Source organism: Pistacia vera, unplaced genomic scaffold (genome assembly GCF_008641045.1).
Source record: "Pistacia vera cultivar Batoury unplaced genomic scaffold, PisVer_v2 Contig216, whole genome shotgun sequence".
In the NCBI taxonomy this organism is placed as follows: Eukaryota; Viridiplantae; Streptophyta; class Magnoliopsida; order Sapindales; family Anacardiaceae; genus Pistacia; species Pistacia vera.
The window spans coordinates 419,734-435,123 of record NW_022196020.1 but is presented as its reverse complement, the minus strand read 5'-3'; the positions used below and the strand labels follow the sequence as shown (position 1 = coordinate 435,123).

The 15,390-nt window shown below is 35.3% G+C and overlaps 1 pseudogene; it reads right to left on the bottom strand.

Annotated features, from left to right (window-relative positions):
• Nucleotides 1-489: 489 nt before the first annotated feature.
• LOC116129974 lies at nucleotides 490-14,587 on the bottom strand (annotated as a pseudogene).
• Nucleotides 14,588-15,390: the final 803 nt, after the last annotated feature.

Genomic DNA, 15,390 nt, shown 5'->3' with positions numbered 1-15,390 from the left:
TAATATACACTATCACAGTGTAACAATTTCACGACATAGGACAAATGTAAATTCTAATACCCCCTTGTCATAATGTGAAGCGTAATGCGAGATAAATACTAATTCTCTCTCATGTATACCGTGCAGAAAATTAAACATGTCAATCAAATGTTACACATTGGGTTAAAATCTAAACCTAATATGTCTTCCATCTAATATTATGCGTAGAACTCACTCTTAAAAACTGAAAAAAAAAAAAAAAAAAAACCGGAGTATTCAAATAAAAAATATACACTACAATATAGTCTAAGAAATTTAGTATGATTCATTCCCTCAAAGTTCATTTAACTCTTGGGTAGAGTTCAGTACTCAAGAAACATAATGAGCCTGCAAAAACTCTAATGAATGTACACTGATTCTAATATATATAACTATTTCATTCACAGGATGGAATTTTAAACAAGGACAAGATCCGTATTACATATTCCTCACGCTACAACTACTACTGCACATGAAAAACCATATTAAAAGTCCTTTTCAGGGTGTTAACGAGGTGAAATGGTGGGAATGACACCACTCACAAGGTCACTGCCTAATACATTAGATGAAAAATATTGATCCCTCGTCATGAACGATGAAGAAGCTGATGCTGATGTTGATTTGCTGCCAGAATGCATGGAGGTGGATTCAGAAAATGTGGCATCAGTTTCTGGTATCATCTTCAGTATGGTTTCTAGCTCCCTCACTACATCTGACATGGATGGCCGTCGTTCTGTCTTGTCATGGCAACAATTGAGGGCCAAAGCTACAACTCTTTTGAGCATTCAGATGGGTAAGACCCCATTCTATTGTCTATGACGGAGAACATCAAGCCCGATTCACGAGCTATATCACCTGGATATAGGTTTCGTTTTCTCGTAAGAAAGGTATGCCACAGGGAATAGATATTCAGGAAAGAGTTGTGTGTGTTAGAAGTACCTCGGAACTATGTTTTTTCCATGTGATATTGGTTGCATACCCGTCAAGAGCTCCAGAAGTACAACTCCGAGGCTATAAACATCACTTTTATCTGTCCACTTGTGAGTTAGAAAATATTCTGGATCGAGGTAGCCCTGCATGTATAAGATCAATAAATAGTAACTTGAGGCAGGAATAAAAAATTGGCCAAGACTTACAATGAAGTTGGATATTTGTTGAGAAAGAAATTTTGAAAAGCTTTATGATCCTGAACATGTGGATGAACAATGTTAACAGATTCAAACTTACTGGTGTTCCTGACAATTGTGGAAACATGAGTGGCATGGTTCCTTCATCATCTAGGACCGGAGCAAGTCGTGAGAGTCCAAAATCAGCAACTTTAGCAATAAACTTGGAGTCAAGAAGTATGTTGCTGGCTTTGATATCTCGGTGGAACACAGGGGGTTTGCTTCAGTATGGAGGTAAAGAACCCCTTAGCTGAATCTAATGCAATGCGGACCCTCATAGCCAAAATTAGGAATGCTTTAGCTCTACCTGCATTTGATATTCAACATCAAATTTGAGCCCGGAAAATAGAAATAGGAGTTAATAACCATGGATCCTGAAATTTTTCATACCGAAAGCCACTCTCTCGGTGCCATTATGCATGAACTCATACACCAGATCTGCAGAAGTACCAAGAACACAAGCAGGTAGTTCATAAGTGTGATTAACAAATTTTTATAGACTAATTTTTTCCTGGGTAAAACATCCATAAATCAGATATGTCTTGGCATCTAGCAGACCATACCTGCTCCCTTCTTCATCACAGTAGCCCAACAAAGAAACCAGGTTCCGATGATTAACCTGACAATAATTTTATCTCGGTCAAGAATTCTTTTTGGCCTGTAAAGATCCTTCTTCTGCTCGTTTTATGGCCAACTGTATTGTCAGATAAAAGTGCTTTATAAACCTTTCCATAACTCCTTGACCAACTTGAGTTGAGCGGTTAAGTGTCAGTTGCCGATGCCAATTCTTTGAACTTGAAGCCTTCACTCCATCAATTTCATTGAAACCTGTGGCTGCAAAGCATAAGGAACTTCAAACTCTTTCCCAATAGTATGTTAATATGAAGGATTGCAGAAATCAATATAGGTAGTTGTATTAGAAAACTACACATGCGCCTTCTTGACAGGGAGCGCTGATTTCTGGCATGTCTTCTTGTCATAGAAATGTTACGGCTGCAGATATTACCACAGCACTGACAATTGCTGCTACTCAATTGCTGCCAAAACACCTTTACTAAACGTCCTTGAGTCTAGGTTACTGTAGCAGTGAAGAAATCATAAGTATAAATTAAGACAGCATTTATCATTGCAACATGCAGAAAGGCAATAAATATAAACAGAACTACTAAATCTATCAATTCCAAGCTCAGTGTATCCATAGTAAAGTCTACTTAAGGCTAAAGTTTTTTTAGAAAAATTAAAGAGCAATGGCAGGCTTAGATACATACTACTGGCATAAGGTCCCAGGAGAGTGAAGTTGAGCAGCTCATAAGGTCCAAATAGGTCACACCAGAAATTTCCAGGATGTAAATATGTCTCTAATTCGCTGCACCTCACTTGTATTAAACGTACTTGAGTTGGCATGAGGAAACAGCTTCAAATACATCCTTAAACGAGGTCCTTTCTCCCAAGCAATTGAATCAACTGATAGTTGATAATACTTAAGTGAGAGAACTAGTCACGTATGCTTCAAAAGGTTGGCATATGGATCGAATAAGAGAAACTAGGACTTTTCAGCCGGTATCAACTCAGAGGTGCTGCACAGGTACTAAATCACCAGATGCTGGGACATATTCGTAGAAAATATCTGTAGGACATGCCTCAATAGGACATTTTGAATTGGTGGAATTTGTAATTGTCTCATCGTCTTCTGCTTCAGAATCACAGAATTGGTCTAGTTTTGGTATGTTTGCACTTGTGCAGATAGGATTGCCGCGAGCCTAAAAATAAACCGCTAATATGGTAGAAATGAGTGGCAAAATTAAGGACCAATATGCAGTATAGCTTTCCATTAAAAGTATTTGTAGTTTTCATGTGACCAGAATAACTGGAAAGAAAATAGAAGATTAAACAGTAAAAAGGACAAAAATCAAATAAACAAATACACTATAAATTTCTCCATGCATTTGCATGCCGTTAGGACAGAATAGAAAGAAATTATGCCGGACTTTGAAAAGGAATACTTGCATGGTTCATATTGCCAGGGGCAAGCAAAAGCTGATAGCTTTCTTAGTCAAGCAATAGTTATCTTGTCGATACATCATACATATTCAAACATTAGAAAAGCTAGTTGTCATTTCCATCTCCATAGAGATATGCTTGTTGGCCTGTCCTATAGCAGGTCATTAGAGCAACAATCTAACCACTATACAGAGGCATAAGTTTATAAATTATCTATTTAAGCAGATTTTATAAGATTGTTAGTAGACAAACTGAGTCCTTGATTGTCGCACATGCAATGCATCAAGATAAAATCACTCAAGCTCAGAATCTTGAAATTGCCATATCATTAGTCTGGTTTTTATGAAATGTCATACCTGCAAAGTCAAGATGTCCAACCATGCAAAATCCTCATTCATGCAGTGTAATTAACTAGAGAACATATAATGATGTATATAATAAGAAAGCAGCATACCTTAGTGTGACATTGTTTGGAGGATTTAGATCCCCTAAAACGCTTGAGAAATTATTGTTCCTCAGATCACTGCATTTGAATGTACAGAGATAAATGATTGGCATGAGATATGGTTTACAGAGCCAGACTTTTAAAACCGATGAGCTCACTCCAAAAATTAACAAATAAGAAAACTTAATCTTTTTTTGAATAATGGGTTGTCAATGAGCCGTTGTAAATCAGCAGGGAATCAGTGAAGCATAACAGCAAATAATAACTCAAAGTTTCTTTTTCGAGATCTTACAGTGACAGTCTAGCACTTGAACTCAAGGACATGTTCTGCCATATGCTAGCCGGGATAGAACCATCCAAAAAATTGTTATCAAGTGACCTGAAGTAGAACATAATTTGAAAATCATATTTAGATTAGATAATTCAATCATCATAAGAAATGGCCTAAAATAATTCAAATTGTAATTCAAAACAGGAAATGACAAGGATAAGTAGAGTAAATATATTTCTCACAGTCTCTGAAGAGAAGGAGTCTGAGAAACTTGCTGGGATGGATCCATTAAGACTGTTTTCTGACAGATCACTGCAATGACAAAGGTAAAATTACTCTGACATCCTCTCCATTTACTTATCTATTTTGAACAAAATGAGTGACAAGTTTACGATGCCATTACATAAATGGTTGTCATATTATCAGAAAGCTTATTGATGATGTATGGGTCCAGTAAGCTGATTCCCGCTAAGATCCCTGTCACATGAGCCCCGTAACAATTAAATATAAGTTAAATTTGTAGTTATCTAGAATGGAAATAAATAAATCAAAAACTCAGAAGTTAATGCATCCTACTGAAAGTGAAATACAAAAAAATCTGCAACAAAATTTGAACAATACTCAAACTATACAGATAGTATAGCGTTGGAATCCTGCTAAGATCAGGAACGGCTCCCTGCAAGCTGCAATGTCTTAGACTTCTGCAATTTGGGGAGAAAAGTGAAGCAGCATCAGCATAGCAATTTTTTATGTATGGCAGAAACAAATTATCATTTTGATGCTGACAACAATAGTGACCAAGCAGTGCTAATTGCAACCTCAAGCATCAAGGTTCTCAATATCAACCAGGGCCAATATTGAGCATTGCGAGGTACTCAGGTTTCAAACTCAGACTGAAGTTAACTTTAGTAGATCCTGCTTTTATAATCAATTTATAGAATGTCTTCTTTTGGAGTCCTTACAAGTGCAGTGATCTGTCTTTCCTTCCAAGACAATTCCCAGTACTATTTTCTTTCTAATCCAAGTAAGAGGTCATCTGACTAGATTTATACAATCACAGGTCTTTTAAAAAATATATATCTAAAGGCCAAAAACATGCATAATTATCAGTAGAATAATGAAAAACAGTGCGAAAGGTGAACAGTATTTAGTAGCACTTACAATTTTGATAAGCTGGAAAAGTTTCCATAAGTGGCTGGAATTTCTGTACCACTAAAGTTGTTATTATCAAGTTGACTGCAGAGAGAAAAAAGAAGAAAAATGTCGTAAATAAAATAATTTTCAAATGAGAAACCATGTTGCCTGTACACCTAACCCATTAAGGAGCCCTTAAGGTTATACTTAATCCTAGTCTAACTAGGAGTTAAAATTCCTACCATCATGAAGCAAATACAATCAAGCCGACATATAGGAATGAAGATCAGTAAAAATAACAATTACGACTCTGTGGGGCAGAGGAACATACAGTATGTGCAATGCTGGCAACTCTGAGTATTCGGGGAGATATCCAGTCAAGTTATTATTATCCACAAGCCTGCAAGCATGTGTTAATCAAGCACAAATCTCTCATGATCAGATAACAGCTTTTAACACAGAAAAATCGTCCGAACAAAAAATGTTACAGCAGAAAATATATAATAAAAGCAAAACTGTATGAACTTACAAGTGAAGAAGTCTGGGTAAATTGGAAAGCTCAGGTGGAAGGACCAACAATTGAATTGTTGTTCAAGTGACTGCATATTCAGATATATCAGTAGAACAAATATAACTGCCTTGCCAAATGGAACTGGCCTATGGTTTGATGATCCACTTACAAGTGTCTCACGCTGGTCAGGTAAGCGAATGATTTGGTATAGTGCCGGAGATATTGTGTCTGGTCTACTTGGAGTCTATTCAAGTTTGAAAGCTTGCCTAGCTCTTCCGGTAAAGATCCTGAATCTGTTTCCATTCAAGAGTCTGCACACACATGTACATCACGAATATTAAACCAACACAAAGTATATGTTTCAAATAGTATCATATTTGGATGTAAATAATTTAATAAACACCTGCATCTATAACTTACAAGAGTTCTAAAGATGATAATTCCCTGTCTCCTTTGGTATGCTTCCTGTCAGATTATTCCCATGAAATCCCTGCCAGCAGACAAAATCGAGAAAAGCATTCAGCAACACTGCATTGATTAACTTGGAAGATACAAGATATAATTCAGTTTTTCTCAAGATATCAACTTATGTAAATTTTGCCTCACTATTCGAAGACGAGATAGCTGGCAAGCTCAGGCGCTAAACTTCCCGAAAGATTCATGTTAGGAGATGCCTGTATCGAAAATAGTGTTCAGTATCATTAATTGTCACATCTTTAGAGTTTAAAGATTTGAAAAATCATTGAAAGTAAGATAGCAAGCATGAAATGGTGAAAAGAGGTCTGGAAAGGACATACAGATCCTGAACATGCAAGTGACCATCAGTCTCATCAATTGAGTCAAAACATTATACTCCGGTCCATTTTGATAGGCATGGATCTCCCTCGTTCCAGTTTCCGAGATAGTTCATAGGATCATTAATCTGCTCACGACTGCCACCAATGCGCTGACTGCAAATGGACAGAGAAATATAAAAATACGGTAAGGCATCTTCTAAATTCATACAGCCCAACTCCTAAATTCAATTCTTTTCATAAATGATTATCCTTGAAATAAGATGTCACACTACTTATAGCAGTATGCCATCTTCTCGGAGCAAAACATTGAACTTCAATAAGACACTTAACACTATTTTACATATTTTCAACCTAAAACAATGGAATAAACATAAGTTAATAGGTTAATTTTTCACTGTTTGCACTTTTTCTCACGGAAATTTAATGTAGTGCTGGTATATATTTTCAAAATTTGATCTCCTATCATCTGCTGTAGAATTTGGTCAAGATTTATGGAAGTTAAATTAGAATATTTTAGAAACAGATATTTCAGAATAGACAGAACATAATGAAGCAACATATCTATTGGCATGCCTTCAAATATTTGACTGAATAGTGCAGAAAATGGCAGCTGCCCTTTTCATCTGGTATTCAAGATAAAAAGTGGAATAGTGCAGCAAAATCAAAAAGAAAATTAAGACATATCTGGGAAAAGAAATTGCATATATAAATGCATTAAGAACTTCTTTAGATGAGAAAAACTAGATATCAAACTTAGTACTGGGAGACATTGAAGAAAACTGAAAAGAAAAAACTATAAACTTGCAGTATGATTCACCTTCTGAAGGATCTGTAATCTGAGCAACTGAAAAAGCACCAGTAACCTACAACACCGCATAAACAAGTCCACAAAATCTCATCCCCGTCATCTTGATAATCTACAAAAGCAATTGACCAGAAAGCTGAAATAGCAAATGGTCAATGATAATTTGGCATATACAGAACATTTACTCCACACAAAAGAGTGAGCATTTGAACCCCAGAAGAACATTTGGCTGTAGGAAGCATGTTAAAGGGGAAGGTGAACAATCAACTCAAGTTTCCTATCAGAATGCTAAGTCTTATAGAATTACTTAGCTATCATTAATGACTTTTCTTCTTCCTAAGTGCAAAATAAAGATCATTCTAGCCAAACATGAATCAACCTTGATGCTTGAAGCCAAAACTCAATCACATGAAGCCAAGGGGTCCTTGGGTGTAAAAGCTGAAAGCAAATACACAAACCGAGCCAAAAAAGTTTCTGATAAATGTTGTTGTCATGTATATCATCATAGATTTCTGTGAACTGAGGAAAAAATGGTTTGGAAGGCACAGTCGTCACGAATATGTTCTCTGTCGCATATTTTTTATGAAGAAAACAGAGAGTTTTTTTTTACTGCTACAATGGATGTGGACTTTTTATAAGTTTACCTGCTACACAAACCACAAGAACATAAATTATTATGAAAGAGGAGAGTGACGTATGGCGCGTGCTCTGAACGTGAATCATGAGTGGATCGTACTTCATTATTTCAGACATTGAATGTCGAAGTACAAGTGTTGGGGCCACGTGGGGAGACAATTAACTTTTGTCTCAACGAGACCAAATACTGAATTGGTTTTTTGTCATGAATCTAGACTATTGGAAAATCTTGCACAAGAAGATAAATGTTTGAAAATTGTAATATTTTAGATGAAGATAAATAACAGATGAGATGAAGATAGTAACATGTTAGAGACCAATTCAATCATATGAAGTATTGATATCGATACATGTGAAGTATTGATATCGATACATGATAACAACTTTCTTGAGAAAATATCACCTACCAATTAGATTAAATCTAATAAACATATTTTAAGTGAAGAATGATTCCATGAAACTTAATAAATCAGTATGGGATCAGATTGTTTTGTTCACAGCAATTTTTTCTTAGTCCATGATAGTACCCCTTCTATAATCACCATTGGATGACCTGATGAAAAAGAATAAAGAGGTCTAATATGAGTTTTGAGTTAAGTCTCTCTAGATACTAACAGGGATGACAATTGAAGGGATTTATCTGGCGTGTATTTCAAGGTTCCGAAGAATTGTTTAACCGTGCGTAAGCTGGTCTGAACACCCCAGATCATTAAAAAAAAAAAAAAAAAAATCATTCTATGGTGGATACTGGTGCAAAGACTCCTTCCATATTGTTGGAAAAGCCCTAATCCACTTAATAACTGGATTGATAAACGTTTAGACCTTGTGATTATTTTAGATGAAGATTAACAAGACCGACACCTATAAATTTGAGTTTTGTTATTGAAAACTGAGGACTTTTACGAACTGATGTCACAGTTTGATGAATTTATTTTTAATGGGTGAAAATGAGAGATAACTAGGAACTGTCAAGAAGTGCTTCTCGAATTCATATGCAGCTATTTAGATATACATTGACAATTTCCTTTCATAATTTATGCATATCCATAAATTATACTGTACCAGTTGGCCAGTTCTTAAAACCTCCTGTTCTTGGTGCACATAAAGTCAAGTCTACAGATTTTATAGCCACTCAAATGGTGGCCATTTATGGTGTAACCTTTCTGAAAAATTGTGCTAAAAAATATTAACTTGCAATTAGCTATAATTTTAATTACTTTTAGACCTCTTAAGTTTATTAATTTAATAAATACCGACCCATACTTGTTAGATTCTGACAACCATCATCGGTGGTAGTCGAAATCTGTCACAACGGCCTATACCACGGCCGAACTGATCGATAATTCACCAATTGACCTTTTTTGGCCAAATCCATAGTGGATCTGGCCGGAAAAGGCAAGATCTATCGTCAATGATGGTCATATCTTTGGCCATTGTGACGGCAAGAGGGCTTTTACGGCTGTCGACGGCCACATCTAGTTGTAGATTTGGCCGGAAAAGGCCATATCGATGCCATACCTGCCAAATTCGACCAGTATGTGTCGTTACACAATTTTTCGACTAGATTCTGACGGTGGTGGCCGGAATTTGGCATTGCGGGTGGTGGGATGTTTTGTCATTTTACAAACTTTATATATTAGGGTGTTTAGTTAAATTAGCAAACCTAGGGGTTTTTTTTTATAATTTTTAAATTTTACCTCGTACATACTCCCCTATTCAACTATCCAATTATTCCTAAAATTCTATCCAAAATAATAAAATAAACGGACCCTCAATATTTTATATCCTACGAATAAATTAATTCACAAGTATTTTTTTAATCATGACTTTGTCTTTTATTTTTTCAAAAATGGTGTGGATTGAGATTTCTGTAGGCACCTTTGCCATTCAGTGTCATTCAAATTGTCAAGGGATACTCTTATCATTTCATGTACAAGATATATAGGAAACAATAAATGAAATGTGATAGAAATGACTCATGATAAGTTGTACACATACTATGTAATTGACTTCGGAGGTCAATGAAGAGGAAGCGTAAGAATATGTGGATGTAAGAATTGAGAGAACACATTTAATTGGAGTTAATGATATTATTTTTTATTTATTACTATATCTTTGTAAATATATGTTTATAATAATATTTAGGAACGTAAAACATGGTTAAGATAGTTCACAATGAACACTTATTTAGCTACACAAAAAGTAAAGTATTTTTTAAATTAGACCAAATAAATCCAACGAAATAAATATCTCAATGTTTTGTACTCTACAAAATAAATTAGTTCACAAGTATTTTTTTTAATTACCTGTGTTTTTGTTTATTGAAGAATCTTCATTAATTTGTCCATGGTTGATGGTTATGTTGTTCGTGAGATGGGGTGATTTTCTTTTGATTATTTAAGCTGGGATTTTTTGGATTTTTTGTTGTTGCATAGTTATGTTGGTTTACTGTTGGTATAGTGTTATTAAATTGATGAGAAATTGAGTTGTTGTCAATTACGAAGAAAGCCTAAAAAATTCAATAAAGAATCAAAAGAATACAAGAGAAAATGTGATGCGATTAGAAGATGGGAATGATACCCCATTCCTGAAGTTACAGAAAAAGATTAAAAAAAGAATGAAACCTACCAACCATAACAATTGATCTTGATTGATTGATATTTGACACAAACCCTTCAATTGAATAAGACAGATTAGAGTCGGTTCCAAGGAATAAACCCAAATTGATCTTCTTGTTGTAGATAAGATTTTATAAATTTTTTTAATGATAATAAGAACCCCAGGTTTTGACTACCACAGCCGGTAGTTATCGAAATCTGATAAGTATAGGTTGGTAGAAATATTTTTATTAATTTTTAAATTTTTTTAAAAAGTATTTATGAAATTAATAAATTTAAAGAGTCTAAAAATAATTAAAAAAATATAATAATATTTTTTAAATAATATATCAAATAATATTTGAGAAGTGAGTAAGAGATGTAAGTAAGACCAACATTATTCGGAGAAATAATAGGGTAGCAGTGAATTTCATTTTGACAGAAGAAAAAGAAGATGACAAACAACCTTTATAATTTCAATGACCCACCATGTTCCTTGCCGAATTAAAGAGACAAACAACCTTTATAATTTGAAGTGTTCAATGTGCAAAAGGGTCAAGGTCTTGAGATATTTTCTTTTTAATTATCAAAATTTTATGACTGTTGATAGCACGTTCAATGGATAAAAAGTTTACTTATTATATATTATTAAAATTCATAATAAATCCTACCAATAAATATCTCAGGGTGTGCTTGGATCTATATTCTTACTCATATTCTCCATCCTACTCCCCAAATATTGTTTGACACATTATTTGAGAAATATTATTATTTTTTAATTACTTTTAGACCCCTTAAGTTTATTAATTTCATAAATACCCTTAGAAAAAAGTTTAAAAATTAACAAAAACACCCCCACCAACCCATATTTGCCAGATTCTGGCAACCACCGTCGGTGGTAGTCGGAATATGTCACAACGGCATATACCACGAACGAAATTAGCCATTAATTCATCGATCTGGTCTTTTCCGATTAGATCCACAGTGGATCTAGCCAAAAAAGGCCAGGTATGGCTGTTGTTGACGGTCAACGACGATCAACTCTTGGCCATCGTTAACTGACAACGACGGCCAAAGATGGACTTTTGCAGCTGTCGACGGCCACATCTGGCCAGAAAATGCCATATCGACACCATACCTGCCAAATCCAACCGGTATGTGTCGTTATGCAATTTTTCAGCCAGATTTCGACAATGGTGGCCGAAATCTAGCACTACAGGTGGTGGGGGGTTTTTGTCATTTTACAAAATTTTTATATATTGGAGTGTTTAGTTAAATTAGCAAACCTAGATTGTTTATTTATAAATTTATAAATTTTACCTCGTAATACTCTCCTATTCAACTACCCAATATTATTCCCAAAATCTTTTCCAAAATAATAAAACAAACGGACCCTCAATGTCTTATATCCTACGAATAAATTAATTCACAAATCTTTTTTTAATCATGACTTTAATCTTTTATTTATTTAAAAATGGTGTGGATTGAGGATTTCTGTAGAGCACCTTTGCCTTTTCAATGTCAATCAAATTGTCAAGGGATACTGTTGTCATTTCATATACAGGATGTAGATGCAAAAAAATCTACCGTCATGAAAATAGGGTCTGATCTCGTGAGGTTGAGGCCACTAACAATCCGCTAAACCTGCACACATGAAAGGATAGGCGTGAAGCTTTCGGAAAACATTGGGGTGGTGTTTGTCGTAGGCACTCCGACGCTCAAGTTAGCAAGGCTGAAAGAGATTATTTGATAAGAATTAAGGAGATAAAGAGTTACCAAGAGTCTTGTTGGGCACGAGGACTACGGCGGAGGCATCGGGTTCTTGGGAGCAAGAACTTTAGGGGTAAATAGATGGTTTTGAGTAGTGTAGATTAACTATGGGAGATTACATACTTAATGAGAGGGCAAGCCTTTGTTTTTATAGTGAACCCAAAGGGTTGGAATCCTAGTAGGACAATGAGTCCTCTTTTTTGGGAGATAATCCATATCAAGAAAGAAATATGATTTCTTGACCTTATCAGATTAAGTTTAATAGTTTAAATAAGATTTGGAATCTTAGTAGGACACTAAGTCCTATTTTGGGAGATAATCCCTAACATGAAAGAGTGTAATAACTTCTTTCTACTCAAATGCTCATAAAAATACACTTAATAAAAATACATGTATATTAACAAAAAGTAGTTGGGCCCAAATTTTTCTTTACAAATGATATACATTCTTTACATAATACAAAATATCATGTACAAAACTATCAAAATGGTGGACAGTGTAACCATTTCTCTTTGCTTGCAGACGTCCATTTGACCACATCCTCACCTATTTCCTGCAAAAACATAGAAAACAACGGGATGAGCATAAACAATGCTCAGTAAGTAAATTATCTACTTCGCTATCCTTGTGCTTCATTTCTTAGTTCTTTCCTTACTTTACTCTTTTTCTCCTTTCTCTTTCTCTCTTTGTTCTTTCTATTTTCTTTCTCTGTCTCTCTTTTTTTCACAACTCTCTTCTACTAATTCTCTCTCTCTATTCTTTCTTTCTTTCTGTTTCTTTCTTTCTCTCTTCTACTAATTCTCATAACTCATGATAGAAATCATGATAACATGCATAAATGTAATGCACATGCAAAGATACATAGATATGCATTTTCTTTCTTTTCTTCTGTTTTCTTATTCTGTTTTCTATGCTTGCTTTTTATGCATTTCTTTTCTTTCTATTCTATTCTATTCTTTTTCTTTTCTTTCTCATGCTTTCTCTTTGTTTCTCATTCTTTCTCAATCTTATTCTTTCTCTTTCTATGCCGATTGGACTCGGTTATGCATGGATTCGGAACCCTTGGCCATGTGAGTGTATTCTCTCTCTAGGATATAGCCCTCATCCGCAAGCACTCTTACGGGCTATACCAATTCTTCTTCTCATTCTCAGGCCGCTCACTGAAGGCAGCGTGCATGCGGGGAAACTTCTGCTCATCACTCAGGAGTTCCCCATCACACAACATATTCTTTTCTCTTCTTTAGCACTTTTTTTTTCTTTTATTCTCTAGTGCTTATTCTTTCTTTCTCTTTACTCTTAGAGTGCTTTATTCTTTCTTTCTTTAATCTTTTATCAAGTTATTGCATATATGCAAATATATGCATGTGGATGGCTTATACTTATAATTCTTTCTTAGATGCACTCATGAAATGCAAATATGCAATGTTGCATGAAATTAAAGTTCTCTACTCATACTCATGCTTCTCTTTGGCATTTCATCAAACAATAAATATGCATACATAAACTCTACTTCTCTCTTTAACCATCCAAAATGGGAGTAGAACTCCCTTGTATCATCAAAATCCCTGTCAAGGAAAACCACTCCCAAAAGTTTACTCAAACTCTTCCAACTCCAACCAAACTTCAATCCATNTAACAGATTCAAACTTACTGGTGTTCCCTTGACAATTGTGGAAACATGAGTTGGCATGGTTCCTTCATCATCTAGGACCGGAGCAAGTCGTGAGAGTCCAAAATCAGCAACTTTAGCAATAAACTTGGAGTCAAGAAGTATGTTGCTGGCTTTGATATCTCGGTGGAACACAGGTGGGTTTGCTTCAGTATGGAGGTAAAGAATCCCCTTAGCTGAATCTAATGCAATGCGGACCCTCATGCCAAAATTATGGAATGCTTTAGCTCTACCTGCATTTGATATTCAAACATCAAATTTTGAGCCCGGAAAATAAGAATAGGAGTTAATAACCATGGATCCTGAAATTTTTCATACCCGAAAGCCACTCTCTCAAGGTGCCATTATGCATGAACTCATACACCAGCATCTGCAGAAGTACCAAGAACACAAGCAGGTAGTTCATAAGTGTGATTTAACAAATTTTTATAGACCTAATTTTTTCCTGGGTAAAACATCCATAAATCAGATATGTCTTGGCATCTAGCAGACCATACCTGCTCCCCTTCTTCATCACAGTAGCCCAACAAAGAAACCAGGTTCCGATGATGTAACCTTGACAATAATTTTATCTCGGTCAAGAATTCTTTTTGGCCCTGTAAAGATCCTTCTTCTGCTCGTTTTATGGCCACTACTGTATTGTCAGATAAAATGCCTTTATAAACCTTTCCATAACCTCCTTGACCAACTTGAGTTGAGCGGTTAAAGTTGTCAGTTGCCGATGCCAATTCTTTGAACTTGAAGCCCTTCACTCCATCAATTTTCATTGAAACCTTTGTGGCTGNTATGCTTGAATAGTCCTCACTAAGGCTCTCTACACTTGTTGGACTCAAACTTTCTCTTTATTTCCTAAGCATAAACTTAGTAAGCATTCAACTCTTACACAAATAAATTTCACATCTAGAGCAAGGATTCTTACCTCTTATTACTTAGGATCAACTCCTTATTAATTTCCAACCAAAAGCCTTAAAAAATCCTTGGAAGGTTGAGTGAAGAGTTGAGAGAAAATGAAGGATGGAAGAGGCGGTGGAAGAAGAGAAATGAAGGGGTTTATAAGACTGAACCCTTATTATCTCATATTATAAGCACTTTTTCCCATTTTGCCCTTACACTTTCTTGAAAATTCCATCTTTGACCTTTAATTCTTTGCACTCACACCCTCAACTCCAATGTATTCTCCATAAAATTTTCTTACATTTCACTCCCCACTTTTCCTGCTAATTAGGGATAGAATGGTCACTTTGCCCCTATGGAAAATTCTCTAGAAACTTCGCCAAATATTTCAGTCGGCTCTTCGCCGCGGTGAAAAATTCTAGAACCTGCGGCACCACGGTGAAGATTCTTCTTCGCCTCGGCGAATTCTGTAACTCAAATTTTCGCCAACTTTTTATCAATTTCAGGGCAACCACTCAACCTAACCAAAACACTAATTCAACTAAGGACCAACCAAACAATATTAACAACATATAAGCTTAATTAAGGGCAAACCGATCAACATATAGGCAATACAACATACTTTAGCTACGTACTTCAAGTGGGCGTTACAAAGAGAGATGATTTCTTGACCTTA